Raw genomic sequence first — 12,962 nt, 5'->3', positions numbered from 1 at the left:
CAGTATCTTTGAAGGCATCGACCATTTATATATTGAGGGCGACAGGAATACCACAATTGAAACAAATATATATTTTATTCTGATTTTCATCAAAAAATTAGGTAGAAAACAAAATAAAATATAATAAAGGAGAGAAAGAGTAATCAAGGAACCAAGGTTATAGCGGTAATCAAAAGAATGTAATCCAGGGACAAAGACCAGACATGGAAAACAGACTTACACAACAAAGAACATAAAGTAACTAAAATCATACATACAAAGTAACAAAAGTAAATGAGCAACTCGTACTCCACTAAAAACTGGGAGCATGAAACAGGTGCACCGGTGAGTAAGCATCCTCTGCTTTTCTAGAAACACCCGCCGAGGTGCTCATAAAAAGGAGGGAAGGAAAACAATGACCCGTTGAATATTTGTTTTCATGGTGCTGATGGATACACCATAACGATCCACGAGTTCATGATAACGGCCATAAAACTTCTGTAGTGATGACTTCAATCTTGAAGCAACATAACCTTGTTCCAGAAGCCTATTTGTTAGAGTTCTAGCGCGATACAAAAATTCTGCGTAGATTCGGCAAGCTCTGGCATAGCGTATGAGTTGTGATATGAACACTCCATACGCAGGAGCCGAAAGGATGTTGCCACAGATGAAAGGAAAGTTGACAATTCTGAATGAAAAGTCATCACGTTTGTCGTAAAGTTTTGGGTAGATGCGATGTATCAAATCCCCGAAATTAGGATTGTACGTCATCTATATAGCGGAAACTGAGATTGAAGGATCTAGCCAAACGATATATTTTCTTTCTGATCAGATCAGCTATAAGGTCAGCCTCATAAGAGTGAAGGAATAGGTCAGGAAGTAAAGGAGCACAATTTGTTCCCATTTGTTATAAAACAAGTCCACCACACTGGACAAATATGTTGTCAATTAAAAATTCCAGCATTTTGTAAACATCTTCCTCTGTATATTTGGAAGATGATTTGCAATTATTTCTTACAAAGTATGAGGAATCTCTACTAAGAACTATATATTTGTATCTAGGTGTACCATCGTTTTTGGAAAAAAAACAACGATGTATAATGTTTTTAAGTCGGGATTTTAACTGGGTAATAGAAGTATAGTGTTGAAAAATCATAGGCTTTAATGATATTATATTCAGGTAATAGTCTTGAACTGATTGTCTCCAAAAGATCTTTTGAAGTTTTCAGGATCCACATTGAATTTATACCACTACGGGAGTAACAAGTGTTGTGGTAGGACTGTAGACCCTCTTTGACAGTTGTGAGTATAGAAGTTAGAAGTTTTGAAAAGAGGTTTGGAGGTACATTTTGTAGATCCAGCAATGAAACGTTGTTTGTCTGGATTCTTGTGAAGTTTAGGAATCCAGTACATAGACGGTAAATTACAATCATCGTCCTTGGTAGAGAGACCAAAAGGGGATAGCACAGATTTATGGTTTTCTACAATCTCTTCTTTGGAGAGAGTGGTAGCAGTGTAGATCTTATCACTGCTTTGTCTTGGTCTTTGAAAACTGATGTAGCATTGGTACTCATTGACCTACTTAAAACTTTCAATCGTTTCAAATTTAAAGACCTCACGGCCTTTAATCACTCTGACAGAGAATCAATGTCTTCTTGTTCTCGTTTTATCCATTTTCTTGCATAGTCCTCGACGGCATCCATAAGAACTTTAAAGTTATAATTCCAATTTATGGAGCAAGGTTCACGGTACTTGGGACCTTTAGAAAGGATATTACGCAGAGATTCGTTTTCGATAATGGTTAAATCTCCGGTAACGACGTGACCAGAAGGACCATATTTGAATGGAGAGGTTTTGCAAGAACAGTCAGGTGGTTTAGCCTTGAAGTCCTCAATCTCGAGGTTCTGCAATAGCCTTTTATAATTGAAAATTTTGGATGCGATGGGTGAAGTATAGGAATATGAAATAATTGGTATGGATGTGTCTTTAAAATATGGGGGAATTTTGTTGGTAACGTTTTTGTGATGGAGTATGTTAGCCACATTAAATGCATCTATACCCTTGTTGACAAACGGTAGTGGAAGAAATGATCGTTTTTCTTCATCTTGACTTTTCACACAAACTGGTTTAAAGAGTCTTTGGAAACCAATATGCAGAATGATGGCAACAAGTCTGCATAATGATGAGGTTGGGTCAGAAACGGGAGTGTCAAGACTTGTTTTGTAAAGGGAGTGTAGTAGAGTGAGAGGTATAGAATAAAGTTTGGTTCTAATGTAATGAAGTCCAAGAGATTTTTGTATGAAAGGAAGGGGACCATTTATGAAGACATCATGTAACTTAGATGACGTATAGTGGCGATGGCCATGACTCCTTTCCCGTCTTGGATTTTTGTCAAATAAATTTATCACATTTATGTTATTGTTATATTGGCTTGAAAGGTTTCCTATACTTTTGATGTTGTCATTGCATCCGTAAGGTATTGCAGTACCTAGTCTGCGTATCCAGTACTCCTCTCTTTCCCTACGATAGTTTTTACTTAGAACGGGACTGTTCGTAGGATGGTAATTTTTTTCTAAAATACGAACTTTCATGGAGAGGATTGAATGATCTTGTTGATTAAAGGGTTTGTAAATTGTCGGGAATTTGGTGGTGTTAATTCCGAACGATGACCGCACATTCTTTTATTTAATCGTTCTTGCGTTTCTCCGACATATATTAAACCACATAAGTTGCATTCTAATCCATATATTAAGTTTGTTGATTTGCAACTTAAGTCATCGTGACTTCTTGTATGGAAGGTTTTGTTTGTAAGGGAACTGGAGAAGTAAGGGTCGGTTATAAGAATGTTGCATGTGTTGTAATTTTTAGTACCATTTTTTGATATGGTACAATGTGGTTCGTCATCGTTGTAGTCAAATATATCGTTTAAAGTGATGGAACATGGTTTTATAATTTTAAAATAGTCCGAATTTGTGTACTGGAATAGATTGTCTGCAGACTGAACGTGTGATTGGGTACTTTTAGTTGAATTGGTCGGGGCACTTTCCATACCAGGTGTGAGTGTGCTAAGATTCACATCTGGGGACATCACATACTTACGAGACAACAGAGTGTCCGATCTGCTGTCAGGTTTGGACCTTTATATCCTTGGCGACATCCGAGCCAGTTTTTCTTTCATTTCTCTTGTTAAAATCATTAATTTTAAAAATCGTATTACTGGGTTGATGATACCCTCGGGGACAAAATTCACCAGCAGAGGTATCGACCCAGTGGTGTGAAAGAGTAATCAAGGGAACCAAGGTTATAGGATAGGAATGACGTGTTCATAAAGTGAATATATTGTAAACTGTTATTCAACATGTTAAATTATGTTCAAAGTCGTATGTCTTTAATATTAACATTTTCAGTTTATAGTCGCAAAATTCATAATGTTATAATGAGTGCCTAAATGGATATCAAGATACAGAGACTTTTGATTTATGTTAATCCAGTATTTTAAACAAACTATTTGAATGATGCTCAGATTTAACTACCATTAGACAAAGATCAGAATAAGGAAAAAAAGACGGAAGTATTTTACAGAAAAAGTTTAAACAGGGGTTTATAAAAACAAATATGGCAGACTGTATTTCTAGCAAAAACACACCAACGCCCACTAAACATTATAACCAATTTAGATTTTGTCTCCAACAGAGAAGAGATAAGAATACCAGGGCATCCGTTTATTTCTCAATTTGGTTCGCCAAAGAAATACTTGGGTAGACTATCGTCTGCCACTTATAATTAAACGCCCAAAAAACTTCTGTAAGGGACAGCTCAGAACTTTTACTTTCTGAATGACTACAAATTTTTTATGTACTTATGATATAACAAGCATGTACACAAACATGTTAAGTCATGAAGTGAAAAAAAGAAGACAATAATATTCCACTTCCGAGCAAAGATTACTTACTTCTAATACAATAATTAATTCTTAATACCATTTAATTCAAACTTCCTTACTTCTATTTCATCTAGCGTATAGGATGTGCAATGGGGACAGTCTCTAGCCCTACAATAAGCGACAAATGAGCGTTTTAACTTATCAACTTCATTGTTGAAAAGTTCCTAGACAAGCACAACATAATTTCGCATCGAAAGTTCCGAGATGATGGCTTTATTGATTTAATGGGTCTTATGATCAGCTTCAAATGCTATTTTTTAACATTGCTAATAAAGAACATGAACTACTAAAAAACTTAAACGTTCCTTACGTCCATCTAAAATTAACAACTTAGAAAGGCAAAAGGTTTGATTAATTGATTAATTGACTGATTGATGGATCGATCGATTTGGGTTTACGCCCATGCAAGCAGTTAGATCCCGGCGATGAACATTAATATTAGATGATGACATGAAAAATGGGATTGGACATAAGGACAATAAGGGCGACGAATTTGCCACTGGGAGTAGGGAGAGGAAAGTAAGGTCGGGCAATTTAGCCTCATGTGGCCAAGCGCAAATGTTCCTACTCCTTCCGAATATCACAGCAGGTTTCTTTAATGTGCGTAAACATGACATCTTTCCAAACAGGGCGCACCACTATAGATAACAGTCGGGCTTTCTGTATTATTGCCTGACGATCCAAGCATGGAGCATGCCAGGGGTACCCATTTCGACCACATGGAGCACACAAACCATTTGCTCTGTATGCAGAGTGCCCTAACCCCGGCCAGGATTTAGAGCATTATTTATCGCCTTTTACGACAACCTTAGTGCAGTTTCTGGCCTATTCTTTTGACACCCGGATCACGGGGCCAAAAGGTTTGACGGAACCAACCTACTAGATACAAAATCGTACATGAAGGAAACTGTAAGTTTTAAATACCTTCATAGAAAAAGTACATATCTAAATTGGACCTTTAACGGTCTCATTTATTGCTCCATAGCACTTTTAATCTGTTCAAAGTAAAATCACTACCTGTATATACCGTTCTTTAAAGATGCATCTTTTACACAATACATGTAATAATCATACTAATTTTTACATTCACTTTATACCTGTGGGGCGGCTGATACAAAATCTGTAAAATATTTTTTTTAACTTTAATTTAATCATGAAGTTATTCATAAGTGGTAATGGTTAATATTTACGATAAAGAACAAATATAGGTTCCAAGAATTTTAACTCGATATAATAAACAATGTATTTACCCGTAGATTACTTTCTGCCTAATTGATATATATATTGGGATGTTAAAAGGCCAAAATATACAAGGTGATCAATGTAGATTGACCATGCATAATTAATTATGACGTGGGCCCTGTTTTAGAAAAAGCTAGTGGGTGCAGCTCCTTATCCAATTCCTGGCTACAGACAAATCCATGTCTTGTTTAGGCCAAGTAAATTTAAATGTTAAATTCGCCCATAAACAAATTGGGTTGGTGGGAGGATATTGTATTGCATTTTTTATATTCTTAACCAGATATTTGTTAGCCTAATTTTAGCTATTTCATGTATAGATATGTTTTAAATCCATAGCCACATTAGTTTCAGAGAAGAAACATCATTTAATCAGAAATAAGAGATTTGTGTGTTACACATGTTATAGTACCTCAACACTAGAAATTGTTTAAAAAATCCTGATTTTGAAATTCCCGCTCCAATTAATTTTTTTTTAATTTTTGTCAAATATTTACGGGTGGGAGGGGATGAAAATCTACTAGTTAATTGTTTGGCATTATGAAGAATAAAATATCTGATTAAACTGAAATTTTACTTTCACATGCCGTCTTTTGATATTTATGATATTTTCCATTTATTGTTTATCGCAAAGTTAACTGCCAAAACAAATCTACCATAAGCTTTGAAAAAAATTACATTCATTTGCTATTGAAAAAACAAATAATTTTAAGAGGAACAACATTATTTAGCAACAATCCAGCCCCCTTTCCCCTCTTTCCAGTTCAAAAAATAGTCGGTGCCTAAGCTGGTTTTCCGAACATTTATTTCTTTTTCGTACGATAATTGAAGTGTAATATTTGATAGTTTACATCTACCCCCAAAAAACTTGAGATAAAGGATACTATAGACACTGTGAAGTCAGCCTCTTATCTTGATCTACACGTAGAAATCGATGATAAAGGAAAACTATTGACCAAACTTTACAACAAACGTAATGACTTTTCATTCAATTTTCCTTTCATCTGTGGCAACATCCCTTCAGCACCTGCGTATGAAGTGTTCATAGCACAACTCATACGTTATGTAAGAACTCGCCGAAACTACACAGACTTTTTGTATCGCACTAGAACTCTAACAAATAGGCTTCCGGAACAGGGTTATGTTGCTACACGATTGAAGTCATCACTACAGAATTTTTTATGGTCGCCATCATGAACTCGTGGATCGTTATGGTGTATCCATCTGCCTCATGAAAAAACTGATTTATTCAATGTGTCATAGTTTCCCTTTCTCCTTTCGTCTACCCCGGACTTGACTTTTTATAAGCAACTCGGCGGGTGTTTCTAGAAAAACAGAGGACGCGCGCGTCCCCTACCTGGTCCATGCTCCCAGTTTTAAGTGGAGTCCGAGTTGCTCATTTGCTTTTTTTACTTTGTGTGTATGGTTTTAGTTGCTGCATGTTCTTTGATGTGTAGACCTGTTTTTCCATGTCTGGTCTTTGTCCCTTGATTGCATTCCTATTTTTGATTAACGCTGTAACCTTGGTTCCCTTGATATTCTTATATGTAATCAGCATTTCCAGTTTGTTTCTCTTTTACATGTATTTTGTTTTTGTATTTTCCGTTATAAACCTTTTGCAACCTTAATTTTTGCGCTGTGTCAGTATTTTGTTCGGACCAATTAAAAGGAAATGGTATTTTTATGTTTAAGTTACTACATGTTAAATATGGAAAATAATCGTTATCATACCTTATTATGGTTTTGCTGTGGTTATCATACCTTATTGTGGTTTTGCTGTGGTTATCATACCTTATTGTGGTTTTGCTGTAGTAAATCTATGACAGAAAGATGTTCTTTATATCAGGTCTAGCAAGTCTTATTTAAGAATTGAATGTTTTATTTTGATGTTTCACCAGAGCGTACAATCAATGACCGTATAACATTTTCAACGAAGTGTGTTAGCCGGTCACACATATGGACATGAAGCACTTGCATTGGGTATTATTTTTCAAGATAAGATCTTAATCTGAATAAGACCGGTCCCTTATGAATTGTAAAACAGAACAAAATATACATGTATAACAAACCTAAGACTACAATCTTTGATTTTAAATACCAGGTCATTATATATCTTAAAATTGACTGAATGTAAAATGGCAAAGTTTGTTTAAATTTTAAGTGATACAATACTTTGCATGCTAAATTAGATTTTGTGGCATTTGATATACACAATTCTTGAAAATATAACTGACAATCAATCAGGAAGTTGGTAGAATCTGAAGAACTGACACAGACATTTGCTAAGATGCATTTATTTTGATTTGCTTTACTTTTACATAGCGACATTGATAACATAATTTATCATCGGTTATAATTCGTGAAATAGTAGTAATCGTTTTGTACTGTTTAGTAGACACTTGATGTTTGCTGAATGATTTTATATCTTCTTTCTTTCAAATGATATATGAAGCAAGAAAACGCACATTAAAGCAAACATTCATCTAGATAAAACTTTTTTCTTGAGGAAAAAAATTCTTAAAAGTGGAAAAATACTAAATTAATAATACTAAGTATATAAAGATATTAGATCAATGTAGAAATAAATTGTACACACTAGAAAGGCGTCTGAATACAATTCATAACAAAAAGAACTAGACACTATATATCTGCCTTTCTTCTTTTGTCGATGTACTAACCAATACACATCTAGTCACATGATCACAAGTAAAAGAGTAATAAAACTGTCGACAATGCTTATATTTAATGGTTCTGATATAACGGAATATCTGGGACCAAGTTATTAATAATATTAATAATTTAGACCCCTTTCAATTTAACATTCTGAATCAAAATCTTGCCTCTCTAAATCTGTGCTTTCAAATGACATTATTAGACAAGACAAAACCAAACTCAGACCCAGTGCCTGTACAAGAGGAAACAATATTACACGGTCGTAGCTATGTTTCCGTAAATTTGTTTATTTTCAAATCCGGTAAAAAAATAACATCGTAACGATGTTTACATTGCCAAATCTGTCTCGATTCTGGTGCCATGGCGATGGTCTAGAATAGACTAAAAAATTATCAAACCACCGAACTTAAGTCTGAAAACGTTTTAACTGGTTATTGTTTGTTATCAATTAGTTGTAAATTTTCCAAAGGGAAGTAAGGTATAAAGTCAGCCTCGTAATAGCAAAGAAATAGATCAGCGAGTAGTTGAGCACAATTTGTTCCCAACAATCATAATTCTCATATTTCTCGATAATATCAGTTGTTGAAATAAACAATATCTCAATTTAAAAAAAGTGTCTAACAAAAAATGAATTTATAAATGAAGGAATTTCTTAGATGATAGAAAATTGTTATAAGAGTCTGTTTTTCATGTTGGTCTTCGTCCCTGGATTACATTCTTTTGATTACCACTATAACTTTGGTTTTCTTGATTATTCTTTCACACAACACTATGTAACAAGGAATATTTATATGGGTTGATCAATTATAGACACAGTAATGTCTTCTTTTTGAATTTTCATTTCTAAATGCAATTCGTTTCTCGTCATTTTCGATATAGTTTTATACAGAAAGGTAGCAGTAAACTTTTAACATGTTTATCGACAGTTTTGTATATTAAAGCACAAAAACAGAACTCATTGTTTCAAACCCTTCTCCTGTGTTAAAGCTAATTATCGTATATGCAAATTGTTTTGTATTGGTTTTTTTCTTATATTTTCTTATTCTTTTTTTCTGATAGTCGTCATACACACATGAAAGTTATTTGCCAACAAAAGACTAGTATATGTGAATGATGTAAATTGTAAATAACTTCAGTCAATAACAACTCACTATTCATCTTCTTTGCAAAAACATTTTCCTTGACATTGGTACCCAAAGGTTTTGTTTTTGCATGGCTTGCATGGCTCACCCATAAATGATAACGTTCCATTTGCACATGCTACAAAGAAAACTAAACACTAATACATTTTATACAGATTCATGAAATCTGCAGTATTACAGATACTTAACATAAATGTGACATTAACGAATTGCTGATATAACTAAGTGTTTAATCTTCCTTATTTTTTTCAAAATTTGTTTTATTCTCTTTGTATTGAAATGTGCGTTATGTACATGTGGTAACTGTTTAAAAGGGTAAGAGAAAAAGTACAAATTTTGGTTTATCTGAATGCATTTTTATTCTTATATTTGTCATGCTGAAAAGTTAAATTAAATAGTCATGCATTGTAAATCAATTGAATACAACCAAGTATATGTTTCTTACTTTTGAATCGGTTTTACGAAATAAGCTACTTTACAGTAGTTTACCCTTATTTACCGCGAGTATAATCTGTTCTAATGGACGACAGTCCACATTTAATTAATTGATTCGTTATCAAAATATTGTTTTGTTTAGGGTTATTGGAACCGTAGATTGAGGATCAACCTACTTAAATAAAGTCATGGTAACAAGTATACAAAATAGCAGTGTTTGCTCAAAGAAAACCTACCAAACAGAAAGCTTGCTAACAATCAAGTTATTTTTTTTGTGATTTTTGCTTTTACAAACGTAAAATATCAAGTTATCTCACATGCATAATGCACGGTGTAAGTCCAATCGTCAAATCAAAGATTTTTATTAGATGGCGGGCACAAGTAGGAAGGTTTTGACGAGATACTAAAGTAACTACAATCGAAAACAAAGCGCACAACATGCAAAAATACTATACAATTCACACGAAAAACGAAGTAATTTAAACCTGTATTTGTCGTCCGTTATACGTAAGACAAGTGTGAATCATACGAAAAATGAATAAATCACTGTTCTCACCAAAGCACCGTATTTCCACTTCAAAAGTATTATAGCAGCATCGATTCTTCCATAGTCCAGCTTCCAGCTTAGTTCTGAAAGTAGAAAATAAATTAAAATAATGTTTTACCAATACATTTTATTTTAACTATTTTGATGCGTCTGTTAAAAATACACATAAACTAATTTTCAATAACATTTTATTTAATCAACAATAAATAAAATTGATAGAAAAATAGTGAATAAAAATTCGCTTTGATTGAATCTAGGCATCTTGTTTATCATCATTTAACTACCCTGTTTAGTTCATTCGTTGTATTCTGAACAGTGCCTGTTTATAGAGTTTTATTTGTTTTATACGAATCTGCCCAAGATATATATTTTGCTTCAAACTCGTATTAAAGTTGTGAACGTTTGTTTTATTGTCGTGCTTTCATGACTGACTTAAGATTTCCTACCTGTATATTCTTTCATCAACCTGTTTAGAAGTAGATGTTAATGCTATTCTTGCATTGAATAATAAGACAGATGAACTAAGTAGACGAAAGCAGAAATTATTCATTTTCAGGCCGAATTAAAACATCAAATGAAATTTCGAGTGAGTTAATATATACTTCCTTAAATCCAAGTTTTTTTTTTATATTTTGAATCAAAGAAAATAAGGAAAATGTTTATGAATGAATGTTAAATGCAAACTAAAATGAAAAATAACACTTTTAGTGGATTCAAAATAAGTATATGGTGAATTGTTGAAGCATGAACACAACATTTTTGAGACAATTTTGAATATAAATAAAGTTATGTAGCCATATATCCCTAAACTAGTGAAATTCCTCGACATGTTTGAATGTGATCAATTTTTTTGATAAAAATCCAAGACGGAAAAGGAGTCATGGCCATCGCCACTATATGTCACCTAAGTTACATGATGCCCCCATAGATGGTCTCCTTCCTTTCTTACAAAAGTCTCTTGGACTTCATCACATTAGAACCAAACTTTATTCTATACCTCTCACTTTACAACACTCCCTTTAAAAACAACTCTTGCTACTCCTGCTTCTGACCCAACCTTTAAACCAGTTTGTGTGAAAAGTCAAGATGAAGAAAAACGATCATTTCTTCCAAGACCGTTTGTCAACAAAGGTATAGATGCAAGTAATTTGGCTAACATCCTCCATCACAAAAACGTTACCAACAAAATTCCCCCATATTTCAAAGACAAATCCATACCAATTATTTCATATTCCTATACTTCACCCATTGCATTCAAAATTTTCAATTATAAAAGGCTATTGCAGAACCTCGAGATTGAGGACTTGAAGGCTAATTTACCAGACTGTTCTTGCAAAACCTCTCCATTCAAATATGGTCCTTCTGGTCACGTCGGTACTGGAGATTTAACCATCATCGATAACGAATCTCTGCGTAATATCCTTTCTAAAGGTCCCAAGTACCGTGAACCACGCTCCATCAATTGGAATGAAAACTTTAAAGTTCTTATGGATGCCGTCGAGGACTATGCAAGAAAATTGATCAAACGAGAACAAGAAGACATTGATTCTCTGTCGGAGTGGTTAAAGGCCGTGAGGTCTTTAATTTTGAAACGAATGAAAGTTTTAAGTAGGTCAATGAGTGCCAAGGCTACATCATTTTTCAAAGACCCCGATGTAGCAAAAACATTGTCTACTATACATGACAAATATGTTGTCGTACCAGCAGACAAATCCCAAAACAACATTGCTTTTATCTGCAAAAAGTTTTACATGTTTATTATCAGAGGTAGACATAGAAAATAATAACAGTAATAAGACCTATACTGCTACCGCACTCTCCAAAGAAGAGATTGTGGAAAACCATAAATCTGTGCTATCCTCTTTTGGTCTCTCTACCAAGGACGATGATTGTGATTTACCTTAAATTCCAAAAGAATCCATACAAACAACGTTTCAAAGCTGAATCTGCAAAATGTACCACCAAACCTTTTTCAAAACTTTTAACTTATATACTCACAACTGTAAAAGAGGGTCTACATCCTACCACAACACTTGTTTCTCCTGTAGTGGTATTGATTCAATGTGGATCCTTAAAAATTCGAAAGATCTTGGAGACAATCAGTTCAAGACTATATCTGAATATAATAGCAGTAAAACCTATGGTTTTCAATCCTGTATAATTCTATTCCCCATACTCAGTTAAAATCCCGACTTAAAACATTATACATCGTTGTTTTTCTAAAAAAAAGATGGTACACCTAGATACAAATATATAGTTCTTGGTAGAGATTCCTCATGCTTTGTAAGAAATAATTCCAAATCGTCTTCCAAATATATAGAGGAATATGTTTACAAAATGCTGGAATTTTTAATCGACAACATATTTGTCCAGTGTGGTGGACGTGTTTTTCAAAAAACGGTCTTTATTCCAATGGGAACAAATTGTGCTCCTCTACTTGCTGACCATTTCCGTCACTCTTATGAGGCTGACTTAATAGCTGATCTGATCAGAAAGACAGAATATCGTTTAGCTAGATCCTTGAATCTCAGTTTCCGCTATATAGATGACGTATAATCTTTAACCAATCCTAATTTCGGGAATTTGATACATCGCATCTACCCCAAAAAACTTGCGATAAAGGATACTACAGACACCGTGAAGTCAGCCTCATATCTTGACCTACACTTAGAAATCGATGGTAAAGGAGAACTATTGACCAAACTTCAAAATTTTCAACTTTCCTTTCATATCACAACTCATACGTTATGCCAGAGCTTACCGAAACTACGCAGATTTTCTGTATCGCGCTAGAACTCTAACAAACAGGCTTCTGGAACAGGGTTATGTTTTATTAAAGTCATCACTACAGAAGTTTTATGGCCGTCATCATTAACTCGTGGATCGTTATGGTGTATCCATCTGCACCATGAAAACTGATTTTTTCAACGGGTCATAGTTTTCCTTTCCTCGTTTGTCTACCCCGGACTTGATTTTTTATGAGCAACGGCGGGTGTTTCTAGAA

The sequence above is a fragment of the Perna viridis genome, chromosome 3 (assembly GCF_037379345.1).
Source record: "Perna viridis isolate PV_CMFRI_1.1 ecotype Kerala chromosome 3, ASM3737934v1, whole genome shotgun sequence".
NCBI lineage: Eukaryota > Metazoa > Mollusca > Bivalvia > Mytilida > Mytilidae > Perna > Perna viridis.
This window is presented reverse-complemented; position numbering follows the sequence as displayed.